General features: G+C 46.4%; 1 protein-coding gene across 11 annotated transcripts in view; it reads left to right on the forward strand.

The window, feature by feature from the left end:
* Window positions 1–14712, forward strand: part of Phactr1 (phosphatase and actin regulator 1) — a 500641-nt gene that overhangs the window by 269854 nt on the left and 216075 nt on the right. The window lies entirely within an intron of this gene.

Genomic DNA, 14712 nt, shown 5'->3' on the forward strand with positions numbered 1-14712 from the left:
AAAAAAAAAAAAAAAAAGGTGGTCCACCTGCTTTCCCCCCTCCATGGGTTCCTTAACTGTTTTCCCGTCCTTGCCCTATGATAGGATTTAGGATTTGCTGGGCTGCATTATGGTTGTGGGCTTCTTTGGGGGCGGGGGGCTTCACTTTGGAGAGGTGATTTGGCCTTGGCCACCGTGGCGCCCAGCGACTTGTGGAGTTGTGGAATGATGTCTGTTTAGAGTAAAATATGGCTGTGGTTTTTGGAGTGCCGCTGCTGGTCCCTCTTGGAATGATGCCTGATGGCCAAATGTGGGGAGGAGGGGGAAGGGAGTGGGGCAGCATCTTCCAGGTGAGCCTGGGCGTGTGCAAGCCAAGAGCTCCCCTAAATCCCATGTGAAGCCAGGCGGTGAAGGGTGCTGGGCTGCTAGTAACTGGGTAGAGGGAGCCAGGAAGAGTAACAGCTGGCGCTCGCAGGCTCTGCAGATGTGGACGCGCCTCTGTGGCGGTGCATTGGCGGGAGCCTCCAGGCAGTTCCCCAGCAGTTCACAGAGCAGAGTCCAGGAGGACCACTGAAGGTCGCGCAAAAGTTTTAGACAGCAGATTTTACAGGCAGAGCATTAGCTGCCTCCTGGCCTGAAGCCCCTCTTCTCTCCACACAGACAACCTGCTTGGGAGGCAGATCTTCCTATCAGCCAGGCAGGTTTCTCTTGTTCCCTTTGGAAGAACAAATATTACTTAGGATTCCTGCAGTTCTTTGTGGGCCTCAGAAGTGCAGAGTAATGAAGTGACTGTGGCTTGGCTAATGTCTTCAAAATGAGAGTCCTACTCGCGTAATTATAGTTTTCGTTGATTAAACTACAAGAGAGGCTGTGGAGCACTGGCAAGAGACGGCCAGAGGGAAACAGGGACCATGCTGGAGGAGGGCAGGCAGGAACACTAGCTACTCCCGTTCAGTTTGGGAAAGGTATTGGTTTCTGAGAAGCACATGCCTGCTTCCATGTGTTTGACTCATGATGGCTGTATGAGCCGAGGACACAGGACCTGTGAGTACAAATGGATTCATCAGATGATCCAAAGCCAGACCTTTCCCGGAGAGTGTAACAGAGCACAGGATGCAAGCCAAGGTGCTGATTCAATGTCAGTCACTGTGTTGATTGAACTGTACCCCAAATAGGCTGCTTCCCCAACCTTTGGAGAGGTGACTTGGCCTTGGCCACCGTGGCACTCAGAGACCTAGAGACTGGTGGAGTTGTGGAATGATGTCTGTTTAGAGTGAAACATGGCTGAGTTTTTTGGAGTGCTGCTGCTGGTCCCTCTTGGAATGATGCCTGATGGCCAAATGTGGGGAGGTGGGGGAAGGGAATGGGGCATCATCTTCCAGGTGAGCCTGGTCGTGTGCAAGCCAAAGAGCTCCCCTAAATTTCATGTGAAGCGAGGTGGTTAAGGGATGCTGGGCTGCTATCAACTTAATAAATTAGTATCTCTAAATACTGCGACAGTAAGGAAAGACATGTGTACATTCAAGGATTTATGTCTCTGTCATTGTGAACTCATCACTGGTAAACACATGGTGTAGGGCAGGTGTATGTCTTGACATACAGCACATAATTCTTCTTATAACATAGAGCTTCAAACACTTCAGAATGCCCTACGGAGAAATCTATGCATGTTCACTTTATCACCTGACAGGATTAAAGTATTTAATTTCCATACTTTCTTCTACAGGGAAGCCCACATGTTGCAGTGCCGAATTTTTGCTCAATTCCGTACTGTTCATCCTCCTATTGAATGTGTGTGATGCTCACTTACTAGTGGGAATAGAGGATGGTCAGTTTAAGCCTCTTATTGCCAGAGCCCAAAGCAGCGCCACCCACTGCAAAAGTGAAGAGAATTCAAATTTGTAGTGAGTGACTGCTTCACTAGATACATTCTCTAGAAGCAATTTGAAATTTGAGCATTTTTTTTCCTGTATGCCCAGAACACCAGCTGTTTTAAAGGAAATGTATGGTCAAGTTTGCAACAATGCATTTCCCCAACATACCTGTTGGGTAGGACTCACTGGAGGGAGATGTTTCTTAAGATGGGGTGCACCTCTGTTGTGGCCTTACCCTAAATATACCTGGTTTCTCATTCAGCACTGAGGAGGCCATTTGGTGGCAGTGGTGGGAAATACTGTCTCAATGGAAATCACTAGAAATTTTATGTGGGTGTTGGTGGCTTAGCTTCCTCCATTCTTAACTTCCTTTCCTATGAAACGTCAGCTTTTTAAAATGTATTTAAAGAAAATTTTAATACTTTCCATTTAAAGATAATCTATAACTAAATGCATTCAGCTGACATAGAATAAACATTAAAAGAAAAATTATTTCTGGCTAGTTGAGCTGCATGTGACAAGGGAAATTACATTTTAGCAATTATCTTTTTTACTTTTTTTACTCAAGCGTTTAAAAAAAGTTCTTGGTATCCATGAACTAATACTAAAGATGCTTTGTTGACTTTAAGTGATTTTCCTTTTAAAAGAAACTGTGTGGTACAATTCACACGTCATTCATGGCCAAGAGAGTTTGTGTTTCTGTTCCTCCTGGCTGTTTGGGTTCAACACTGAGCCTACTTTTAGATAAGGAAACATATTTATGTACAATTTCAATGCTACTACAGCCAGTACAGGAAAAAACAAAGAATCATAGTGTTTCCCACAGTGCTATCAAGTTGATTTAAAAATAAATGACATTGTGTCTTTCGCCTATACCAAACGTAGAAAATTAGATATTTAATTAGATATTTGATGTGTGTTCACACACGTGTGTATGTGTGTGTGTGTTGTATATATGTATAGTCTCAATGAGCTAGGTTTATTAAGGTAAGGAATTAGAAAGAATTATAAATTTCCTGGAACAATTTATTTTATTTTTAGCTTTCCTTTACCCTAGCTGATAGAAAGGGTGACTGACTGGTAGGAATAGAGAGAAAGAAATTTATAGCTAAATAGAAGTTGCGTACACTGTAAAGCTATAAAATAGAAGTCATCACTGAGATTTTATATTGGAAGTGAACAGGTCAATGTGATTTAATTTGCAAATGGATTAATAGCAGGTTTAGAGGAAGATCTAGAAAGCAAAGTACTTCTGTATATAATTTCGTACACATTTTCTATTCTCATTTGGTTCCTTTCAAGGCTAATAATGAGGAATTACTTTAGGAAGTATAGACTCAATAGTTATTAAGAATTATTAAGATGTGGGCTAGAGGTGTAGTTCCGTGGTAGAATGCAGCTTAGCATGCTTGAGGCCCTGGGTTTGATCTCCAGCAACACACACACTCATAATTATTACGAAAATGTGATTTCAACAGAAATAAAACATTTGAACAGTTTTTAGGAATATTTGGAAGTTTTTCTGTCTTATTTTTACTGTGACAATTAACGAGTAATAGAATAGTGCCTTTAGAAACAGTCATGTTGATTGTAACTCCTGCCCCAGGGCCTTCCACATGTGATTGATCAGTGGTAGTTCAAGGATGTGTTCACGTCTTTTAAATATGATTTCTGTTCTGTAAAAATCACATACAGATTCACAAATCCACTGGTGTGCTGGATGCATCTCCACGTTTTGCTTCAGGGATTAGAAACATTTAACATGTTCCTAGGGATCCTCATCAAGAACTTCTGGAATGAGGGCAAATGGTCATGGTACTTCTCTGTCAGGTTGACTGGAGGAGTCTTCCAGCAGAATGGCCTTTGTGCATTGTGCATTTCCATGGGTCCCATCCTTCTTCTGCAGGTGAGAAAAGCAAGGAGCATCAGGATGAGGGCAGAGATCCTCCAAGGTCAAGTCACCCTCTGATGTCGGGGCTGCCAGAACTGACCTTGAGAAGGGAAGCCATTTCTCGTACTGCTCCAGAGCTGGTCCTGGAACCCCTTGCTAGCTGAGTAGCTGTGAGATATCATAATGTTATTTACTGCGGGGAATCATGAGGATTGAATGAGATAATTGGTACAAAGCACTTCGCGTGGTGCCTGGCCAGCAGAGGCGCTTAAGGAACATCCGCTGTGATCTCTATCATTCGCATGTTGCTGCCAAGTTCAGCTTTGCCTTGGGTTTTTCCTCTTGCTGGACCACACTGCTGTTCCCCTTTGTAATTAAATTCCTTGGGTTGGGTCCAAGATGAAAGCACCCCATCTTCTGTATAGCTCGCAGTTAAGATATATATTCTTATGTTCTAAGAGAAAGAACTTACATCTGTACATGATTGTATGATGATATAGCATTTTTTGGTCAGCTGGATAATCCAAAAAGTAGGCAGATTGAGGTCTCATTCTTTCCCAGGGAGGAAGAGACAGTAGGGAAGAGAGACGCAGAGGGTGTGGGGTCTGGCGTGCAGGTCTAGCTATGGTAGAGCAATTGCCCTGCCTGTGTGGGGCCTGGGTTCCAGTCTCAGTATCTCAGACAAATAAGTAAATAAACAAAAGAGGGGTTAGCAGAATATTAGGAAGGGGTGGAGAGAGTGGAGGGATCCTCATCAAGATTAACTTTGAATTTTATTGAGGTGTCACGACCTCTAGCAATTGGGTTGTCACGCAATTCTCCTGCATCTGTTGGTAAAGCTAGCAGCCTGCATGTTCAGGGTCCCCTCAACTTGGTGACATCAAGCAGCTGTTGCCTTTGAGGAATTTGGACACTGCTAGATGACCAGAGGAAACTGTTCACTGTATGAAGAAGCAGGAGGGCCTTCCAGGGAGGGGACATTTGTACCAGGACCTACAGGAAGAGTTTTCCAGGTAAAGTAAGGAAGGGCATTTCAGGAAAAATGGATGAAGCATTGTGTCCAGGAAGAGGTTAACTGATAGCAGGTGGAATGTGGCGGAGAACGACGCATGTTACTCTGGAACATTTGATGGAGCAATTCATTTTTTTTTTCCAACCAGTCTATTTGTCAGTCATTTTTGATGTGCCACTCTAAGCGCTGAGAAAATAAAATCAATAAAACAGAATCATACAGGGAGATTAAAAGTTAGACACGTACGTGCACAGAAGTTTGAAGAAAATATCTAAGAGAGAAAGTTATCATTTGGGGGAGGCAGAACGTGATGGGTCCCACCTTGGGCAAGAAGGTTAGGAAAAGCTTAGAACAGTTATTAAAAGAGTTTAGATTTCATCCACTAAGTACCAAGTACAGGGATTCTTCACAGAGGTGATGCATTGGAGCTAACTCCTCTTTTTAAAAAGCAGGAGAAATTGTAGACACACGAGAATAACGAACTCCCATAGATTCGTCACCCAGATTCCCCACTCCTGAATTTTCTTGAGCAAATATGAGTGGGGTTTTAGGACAGGATTTCTGGGAATGACCAGACAAGGGAAAATCCTGAGTTCCTGTGGTGGCCGCTCATAGCTCAGGAGAGGGGCCCCTTGACCTGGAGCAGTAACTGTCAAAAGACACATTCTACAGCTGTTACAGACTCAGAATGTGTTCAAGACACTTTCAAGCACAGGAAATACAAAATCAACGGGTCTTATTTATAGCGTAGGTTTCAACTCATACAATTTCAGTGATCGTTTTCCATTCTATTCTAACTTTCTTTCTGACGATTTTTACACACATCTGAAACTCTTTGCTTAGTTTAGGAGAAAAAAAAATATTTAAAATATTTGTGAAATTTCTAGCATAAAATAGACCTATCTATCTAAAGGAGACAAGATCAAATTCCCAGACCTTAAAAAAATAAATAAATAAATAAAAATAAATAAATAAAAGAGAGAAAATCCAGCTCACAGGGAGCGGGTGTGTCGAGCCAACTGGGAGCCACCAGGGTGGTGTGTATCTGGTACTGCTGTGGATGGCCACCTGATCAGAGTGGGTAGTTGTCATGGAATCAGGGTCATTGATGGGATCCTGCTAAAGGCCCATAGCCAGGGACGGGGGAAGAAGTGACCTTCCCTTCTGCACTCTAGTCCAAGGAGGCAAACATTGGGATGGTCTAGTAAGAGTACCAGGAGCTGAGAAGCTCCAGGAGCTATTTGTTGGATTCAAAGAAATGAACTGTAGAGATTTTCAGTACAAAGAAAAAAAAAATCACCCAGACCACAAGAGAGAAGTACTGTGACGGTGGATTCCTCAGGGTCCTGCTGTTTCTAGGTCCAAGGCCAGAGGAAGGGTAGAACACGGTCACTGGTTTATTGGTGTGTCAAGGGTTGCTGTGTGCAGTGACCCTGATGCTCAGCGGGAGAGGTAAGGGTGACCCAAGAGGAACTCAGCGTCCAGTGAGGGATAGGGCTGTGACAGGTAAGCCCGGGATATTGTGTGCACAAAGGTGGAGGACCCATCTCCCTCCTGGGGGAGACGGCCACTGAGGTCCTGTGGGAGGGAGAGGGCCCCTGAGCCATTTGTGTCTGGTGAGTGGGACTGGGCTGACAGAGATGCCTGAGGGAAAGAAAGAGTCCCTTCCCAAGGGGACAGGGAGGGTCTACAGACCCGTCTGTCTCTGTCCTCTGCTGCTCTATTTCCAGTGCCTAGCACAGTGCATGGCTATGAGGCCCAGGTGTGATCCATGAATACAGATGTTGTTTTGTTAATCACAGACATAGGTAAGAGGTGCATATTCTTTAGTTAAAGTGACTACAAGGACACGGGTTGGTAGAGCATAGCAGCTAGAAAGTGACGAGAAGGGAGCCCGGGAGTGGGTAGAGGCCACACGTGGAGGCCTTGGGCTACCAAGCTGAGCAGCTGGGACTTGCTACATGACAGGGTGCAAGTCTCCCCGGGGGATTTTTTTGGGAAGTTTTATTGAGATATAATGCACACACCATACAATCGTTCATTCAAAGCATATAATTCAGTGGCTTTTAGTATATTCATAGAATTGTGCATTTATCATCACAGTTAATTTTAGATCATTTTCATTATCCTGTCTCCCCAAAATCCTTTGTTCCCTTTGCCTGTTCATCTAATTGTCCTGTAACCCCCGCCCCCCATCCCTTCCAGGAAACCTATAGATGTCCCTATACCCAGCACTTCATCTAAATAGAACCGTGTGGTGTACGGTCCCTGGTCCTGGCTTTTCTCAGGTAGGGTGATGTTTTTCAGGGTTCCCCCATGTTGTGGCGTGTATCAGAACTTGATTTTTCTATAGCTGACTGGGTCTGTTGTTTTGATAGGTCATGTTTATTCACCCATTCTTCAGCTGATGGACACAGGGTGGCTTTTCCTCTGGACTACTAAAAACATGGCGCCGTGAACATTGACATGCAAGCGTTAGCACAGAAGCACATTTCCATTTCTTTGGGGATGGACCTAGGAGTAGAATGGCTGGATCACATGGTACCTTCATGCTTAGCCATCTGAGGATGGCCAGACTGTTTTCCAAAGTGACTGTTCCATTTTACTTTTATTCCTGCCAGTGATGAAGATTTGAAAGACCCATTTCTCTGTGTCCTTTCCAATACTTGTTACTGTTGGTGTTTTGGATTATAGCCACCTTGAGGACCTTTTAAGATAAAAAGTTAGCCAGGAGCCGTGGTGCACACTGTAACCCCAGTGGCTGAGGAGGCTGAGGAAGGAGGATGGCAAGTTCAAAGCCAGCCTCAGCAACTTAGCGAGGTGCTAAGCAATTCAGTGAGACTCTGTCTCAAAATAAAAAATAAAAAGGGCTGGGGATGTGGCTCAGTGGTTAAGCGCCCCTGAGTTCAATCCCCAATACAAAAAAAAAAAAAAAAAAGAGAGAGAGAGAGAGAGAGAGAGAGAGAACTTTAAAAAGGTTCTGAGCAGGTGGTCAAGAAAAGAGTGAATTTAGTCCACTTAAGAAAACCAGTAAGTTTAGGAAACCTAGATAGACCATTTGCTTAAGTATACTTACATGTTATAGTTCTCATCTTATTTCCTTGCATACATTCAGAACAACCCTTGAAAGTTGTAGTTATTACTGTAACCATATTAGAGAATCAAATTCAGACAGAGTGGCCACAGTGTCCCCAGGTCACCTGCTGATGCTGCTGTGACCAGGCTGTTCCTTTGGCTCCATCTGCCACCTTCTCAGCCAGGTTTGGCTGCCTCTGAGGGTCACTCTTTACAAGACCCCTAAGAAGGGATTAGTTGTGTAGACCACTGAAATTTAACTGCCTAAAGTGATGAATTAAATGAAAAAATGTGACAGTGATACATTTTGGGCAAATTTGGGCAAAACCAAACCCCAATGCAAAGTGTTAACTCATAAAAATGGAAAGAGAAAATGATCTGATGAAGAGGTGTCTGTAGAATTAGGAGGGACCCTGCTGCCCTCTACCTGCCCTTGAATCACTTCTGCCCTGAGATTGTTCCACCTGGAAAATGAGCTTTGCAGAGGTGCCTAGATCCATCTAGGTTAGGGGTGCATAGACTCTGGCCCAAGACACCTCCCTTGGGGTTGGGAGGGTGAGAATTTTTTTTTTGATAGATTCAAATGGTTTAAAAAAATGAAAATAATATTGTGTGACACAAGGCACATGAAATCCAAACGTCAGTGTCCGTAAATCATTGTTGGATCACAGCTGTGCACAGTTGTCACAGAGGGTCTATGACAGCCTGCAGGCCACAATTGCAGAGTTGAGTGGTAGCAATGGGGACCGGCAAAGCCTCAAGTGGTTACTCTGTGACCCTTTATGGAAAAAGTGTGATGATCCCTGGACACATCAAACTTCTTATAATGAGAAAATACCACTCCTGATCATTGTGGCACCGTATCTGAACTTAGAATTGTGAAAGACCCTGTAGATTATCCAGTATCGAATGACATCTGTATCTGTGTCACTCAGGCAAATTGCAGCCTTTTTTTTTTTTTGAGATGGAGTCTTGCAACATTGCCCCGGCTGCCATGAACTCCTGGGTTTAAGTGATCTTCCTGCCTCAGCCCCGAGTATCTTTGACCACAGGAGTGCACCACGCCCTGCACAACCTTTAGTCTTTTTTTTTTTTAATGAGGGAACTTTTTTTTTATATAAAAAAATATATTTTATTCATCTATTTTTTTATGTGGTGCTGAGGATTGAACCCAGGGCCTCACATGTGCTAGGCATGTGCTCTACCCCAGCCCAACCTTTGGTCTTTTAAAGGGACTTTTAGATGTCTGCCTGTACTTGGAGGGACAGGTTTAAAATGAAAACCAACCTAAAAAGACAGAACCCGGCCCAGTGCGGTGGCGCGCACCTGTAACCCCAGAGGCTTGGGAGGCTGAGGCAGGAGGCTCACAAGTTCAAAGCCAGCCTCAGCAACAGTGAAGCACTAAGCAACTCAGTGAGACCCTGTCTCTAAATAAAATACAAAATAGGGCTGGGGATGTGGCCTGAGTTCAATCCCCGGTACCTCCCCACACACACACTAAAATGAACTGAGTTCATGTGCTCCTTGTCTTTAGAAACCCCACCTCCACCTGACCTTTATGTGGGCCTCGGGCTGGCATGCTTCACAAAGGGGAGGGACTTTCTGCACCCCACCTAAGAGCCAACCATCATGACTCTGTTGTTTCGCTGTGAACTTTAGAACAATCGCCTCTGCTATTTTGGCACATGGAGATGTGCCACACAGTAATTATTTCGCAACCCACAAAAGTAATTATAAAATCAAATAATTATCTTCTAAACAAGCTGTAACCCCGGCAGTGGCTCTTGGGGGAGAACAAGACGGTTCCCATTCTCTAAGTCGCATCTTGAGGGCTGTGCCGTTCTGCCTCTTTTGTCACCTCAGTTCTGATGTTATTTCAAGGACAGTAGCAATCTCTAATGAAGCCTCGGCTCCTTTTCATGCCACCTTCTCGACACAGTTGCTCCGCTCCAAGTTCATGAGCAGAAAGAGCAAGCAGAAAGGGGGAGAGCAAAACCAAGTGGAATTCTGATGAGAGTGGGAAATAAAAGAGAGAATGGGAACACAGCTTCCGAGAAGCCATGCCCGGCTGGCCGAGATCACCGAGAGGCGTGCAGTGGGGAGGCCTCTGGATCCTGAAGGTGTTCTCAGCAAGGGTTGGCACCGGGATCTCCTGGCACACACAGTTTGAGGAGTGAAATCTGCTGCACATTTAGCAACCATCCTTCTCGGACAGGCTGGGCACAGAGCAGAATTAGGTTCTTTCCTGAGAGACATAAAATCTGTTGCTGGGCATGCACTTGTCTGATATTGGATATCGTGTTTGTTAATATGTTTGGAAACTGCTGTTGTACCGATCAGCCCATAAGAAAGGACATAGGTGGAAGCAGACCTTGGTGACAGGCATGGTCAGGGCTCTGATGCGCCGTCAGGAGACGCACTCTGCAAATTTCAGCCTCCGTAAAGTCAAACAAGCCAGGAGGCAGGGGCGCCTCTCTTCCCGGGTAAACACACCTTGCTGCCTGCCCAGAGCCCTAACGTATTCCATCCAGAACAAATGTGACGCCACAGTCTACTACTAGCCATGATGCAAATTGTTCACACGCTGTTAAGCAGCCTGTGGCCAGAGCACCAGGATCCAAAGTAGAACTGAATAAAAGAAAAAGTCCTTTGGCAAGGGGAGGAGACAGGATGGGCTGAGGGTCCCTCCATCCTCACCCGGGGTCTTTGAGGTTGAATCTCTGCACATAGAAATAACTTGGAATGCTTGGCAAATACGGGATTTGTTGGGCTGCAGGCCTAGGCTAATTATTTAGACTTTTCTAGAAGGCAGAAAGGGGGACATACGTGAAGAAGAGGATCTGTATTCAAGAGAGAAAAGACAAGAAACATATAACAAACAGTCATTTCTTAAAAGAAAAAAAAAAGAGACTTAGGAGCCCTTTAGAAGAACCCCTATATAAATGGGATGAGAAGAAAGTCTTTGGCTGGGGCCGGGTTGGCAGGGTCTGCTCTGACACACGCCGTGGATGTCTGGAGTTTTGAGACACCACAGTCCCCGGCAGCCCTCTGCTCACCCTGACGAATGACATGGGATGCACTGCAGAGTGATCCCTCCACCTCTAGAAAGTGAACATGACCCTACGACAGGGGATTTGTACCCTCAATTTTAATTCAGTGAAGATGACAAAATATCTAAGAGAGCCTCTTTCAGCACAAATAACGAACCACCAAATATATTCTGAGGGGTGTGTGAGTCTAGTGCATCCTTGGTAGAGCTGGTTTGGGGAAAGTGTTCCAATTAGCTGGAGAACCACATTACATCCTACGTAAATGAGGAGAAAGACAGCATTTTTAGACTCAGACTGTTTCCAGAGGAATGTTTCTTCTCGTGCCAACATCACCAACCACCTCTCTTGAAAAGACAACTGCTTAACATGAAGTTGGATCAGTGACTGCGCTGTCCTCCTAACAATGTGGAAGGTTCTGGAATTCACCCCCACCCCCAACACACACACCGGATTTATAAACAAGTACAAAGGACCACCAGCAGTGGCCTTGAGCACGTAAGCCATGTGGGGGACGGAAGGGTCAGCGGGCGTTGCTAGCCCCGACTACGTAATTAGCCATGAATGAAATGGGACGAATTTAACTTGGAAAATGTCATAGCGTAAGTCACAGCAAGATTTAGCTGGGAAGATTTCCACCACGGTTTGAGAAAGCAAACATGGCTTATTTTTATTGCATAATCCTCAGAGTGCAATTCCTGGCAGTGTTTACCAGAGAGAAGGAATTAGCAGCCTCAGGGGGAGGGTTGGGGAAGAAAGCACCCCTGGCTCTGGAGCTCCTGGAGTTGGGTCCAGCAGCCTTGGTGCCAACTGGCCACAGACAACCCAGGCTGCCCCACCTCGGATTTCCTTCTTGCAAAAGGGGGCACGGGATGGGAGGATCAGGCTCCTTTCCAAAGGGTCTTGAAAGGATGCAGGAAGCAGTTGTTGGAGATCTTTCAAAAACAGACACCACAGGGGCTTTGTGCTTTTATTTCCAAGGCGCTGGCTGGAAGGTTCCAGAAGGAGGAGGGCGATGCGTTTCTCTGCTCTTCTGGTTTTCTGCTCTTGTGGGGATGGGTGGAGCCAGGAGGGCACCGAGCAGGCTGTGTGACTCACAGGACCGGGAGGACAGGAGTCGGGTTATCTCAAGGTGAAAGTGCACAGGGGTCCCCTGGGCTGGGGGAGCAGATGGCGGCACCATGGCTGCTGCCTGCTTCCGGCTGTGCGTGTCCTCACCTGTGCCTGGCTGGGCCCTTCTCAGCCCGTGTGGGTCACAGAGCTGTGGCCCACTCAAAATGCAATCTCCGGGAGGCCACTCTGCACCCCGGAGTGATGGCTGTTTCCCTGCCAAAGGTGAAGACTTGCACTGAAATAGGGGCAGCTGGGCTGAGGTCTTCTAGGATGTCCAGATCCTTTTCAGGAAACCATGGTCCTCTGTAGAGATCACAGAGCATCCAACAGGAACAACTGGGCCCTGGACTTAGGGTTTAAAATATATTGGAGAGGAATGGGGACTAGTTGGGAAGTAGGTAGGAAAATTGACATAGTAGGCACCTTCTGCTTAGGTCTTGTACAAATGTTCTCTTACTTTTCTCCCTTGGGAACACTCAGGGTCACTCTTTGTTGGGATGTTTGTTTTGGTTTCTCCCTGCAAAACTTGAAATTAGCCTTCTTGTTTATAGGAAAATAATAATTTGATGACGAACCTCTAAATATGTCTAGGTCAGTACCGCTCTATTCAGTCTAAGGTACTAAGGCAGGAAAGACAGATTCTCCCATTTTTTAAATGCCAAATGGAAATACGGTCTGGTCAAATTCTAGTCCTGTTGCAAATGGAGGCCAACAGAGGCGTTCCTCTTCGTGCCGGAGACTTCTGAGTGAAGGGAGGTTGTGCTGGGCTTCTTAGCCATACACAGGGCCCCACAGCTGGTTAGTGGGAAACCTCGTTCTAAAGATCAGTGTGAAGGTTTGTGTCAATTTTTGTATTCCCCATAATGCTTAATCCGTGGGATAGAAATGGATTCCGTGAAGTTTTCAAGGTCAGACTGGTGTGGAAAACTCAGCTCACCAGACTCAAGCATATTGTTTTAATCTCAGAGATGCTGTTGTGCTTTGTAAATCTCCAAAAGAAGGGTGTATATTCTTTCTGTTGTTGTTGAACTTGGGATTGAACCCAGGGCCATTTAACCATGGAACCACAGCCCCAGCCCGTGTTGTATTTTGAGACAGGGTCTTGCTAAGTTGCTGATGTCGGCTTTGAATCCGAGATCTTCTTGCCTCAGCCTCCCGAGCTCTGGGTTTACAGGCATCTGTTGCTTCTTTACCCAAACTTATCTTATCATATAATTCCCCTTGCTATGGAACTCCTGGGCCCAAGTGACCCTCCTGCCTCAGCCCCCTCGAGTACCTGGGACTCTAGGGCTGCACGTTCATGTGCCACATCAGATCCCTCCTGTAGAGAGTTTAATCCTGTAGATTGAACCTGATCCCACTTGTGAGCCATGATAGAAACACAGAACAATAGAGTCCTTCATGAATTTTTCTTTCCTTGGAAATGCGATTCGCCTGAACTATAACTAGTAATTGAGAAGAAACGTTCCCGATGAAGCTGAGCATATTTATCCAATGATTTTTGTTTGTTTGTTTGTTAACAGAGTTATTTAATGCCAATTAAAACATCTTCTTGATGGTGTTTGTTTCACTTGGTTGGGGAATCAGGCCCTTCCCTCCGCCATAGTCGGGCACTGGGGTGGATCTAGGTGGCAGGGTCAGGGCTTCCTGTGAACTCAGGACAGGGAAGGGTTTGGGGCAGGACTGCAGGTGACGGTTCCTTGCTCTGTGGGGGCCCCCTGGGCATCATGGGGCGTCTCTAGCCTCTGCTCACTGGGTGCTGTTGCCCACCTCCCATCAGTGACATCCAGAGTGTCTGCAGGTGTAGCCCGATGTCCCCTGGAAGATGAGGCTGCCCCAGAGTGATAACACTGATGAGGGCTCCTGAGGGTAGTGCCGAGCATGAGTGAGTTCACCCAACAGGAGACAGTGGGGGAGTGACAGCTGGGGGGACACGGGGAAGGGGCAGTGTGCACCAGTGGTCAGGACAGAAGGAACCCTAAGTAGGGATAATGTGAGCTCAGGCAAAGGCCAGAGGAGGAGGAAGCGTCCGGGATGATGACAACAAGCCAGCTTCTGTTCCCGTTCTGCTGCTAAGCGCTGGGCCAGTTCTGGGAATTTCCCGTTTCACCTTCCAGGGTTGGTTCTGTGGATCTCCATGTGGCACAAAAGGAAACTGAGCCTGCAGGCACTGAGCCATCTGCCCGAGGATCCCCAGGATAGTGCTGAGGTTAGGACTGGAAACCGGGTCTTTTGGGACAAGACTATATTCAGATGACACCAGGTCAGGGCAGGGCCTTGTTATGGGCTATGGGCGGAGGCCCCTGGGCATCGGGGATGCGCTGTGTAAAGTAAGGGCAGACTCTTCAGCGGGAGTGCCAGGGTGAGAGGGCGTGGTGGGTCGCTGCCTCTGCCCTGAGAGGGACAGGGAGCAGGTGGGGGTGTGTTGGGTGGTGTGGCCTGAGCAAGCTTCAGCACTGCAGAGCACAGGGTCCCTTGGGCTTGGCCAGGGGCAGTCACGGCAGGATCAGACAGGAAGAGGGGGTGCAGGGTTGTCTGCTCACAATGGGGAAAGGTGGACAAAGCCTGGGGGAATGGTGACGGAAAGGGCCCAGAGGGGACAGAGAGGCCTCTTTGAGCTGTAGTTCATTCCCAAACTCACTTTATGTGTGTGTGTGTGAGTGTGTATGTGTGTGTGTGAGTGTGTGTGTGTGTGTGTGTGTTGCTGGTGTTGGAACTCAG

Source organism: Marmota marmota, unplaced genomic scaffold (assembly GCF_001458135.2).
Source record: "Marmota marmota marmota unplaced genomic scaffold, marMar, whole genome shotgun sequence".
Taxonomy (NCBI): Eukaryota; Metazoa; Chordata; class Mammalia; order Rodentia; family Sciuridae; genus Marmota; species Marmota marmota.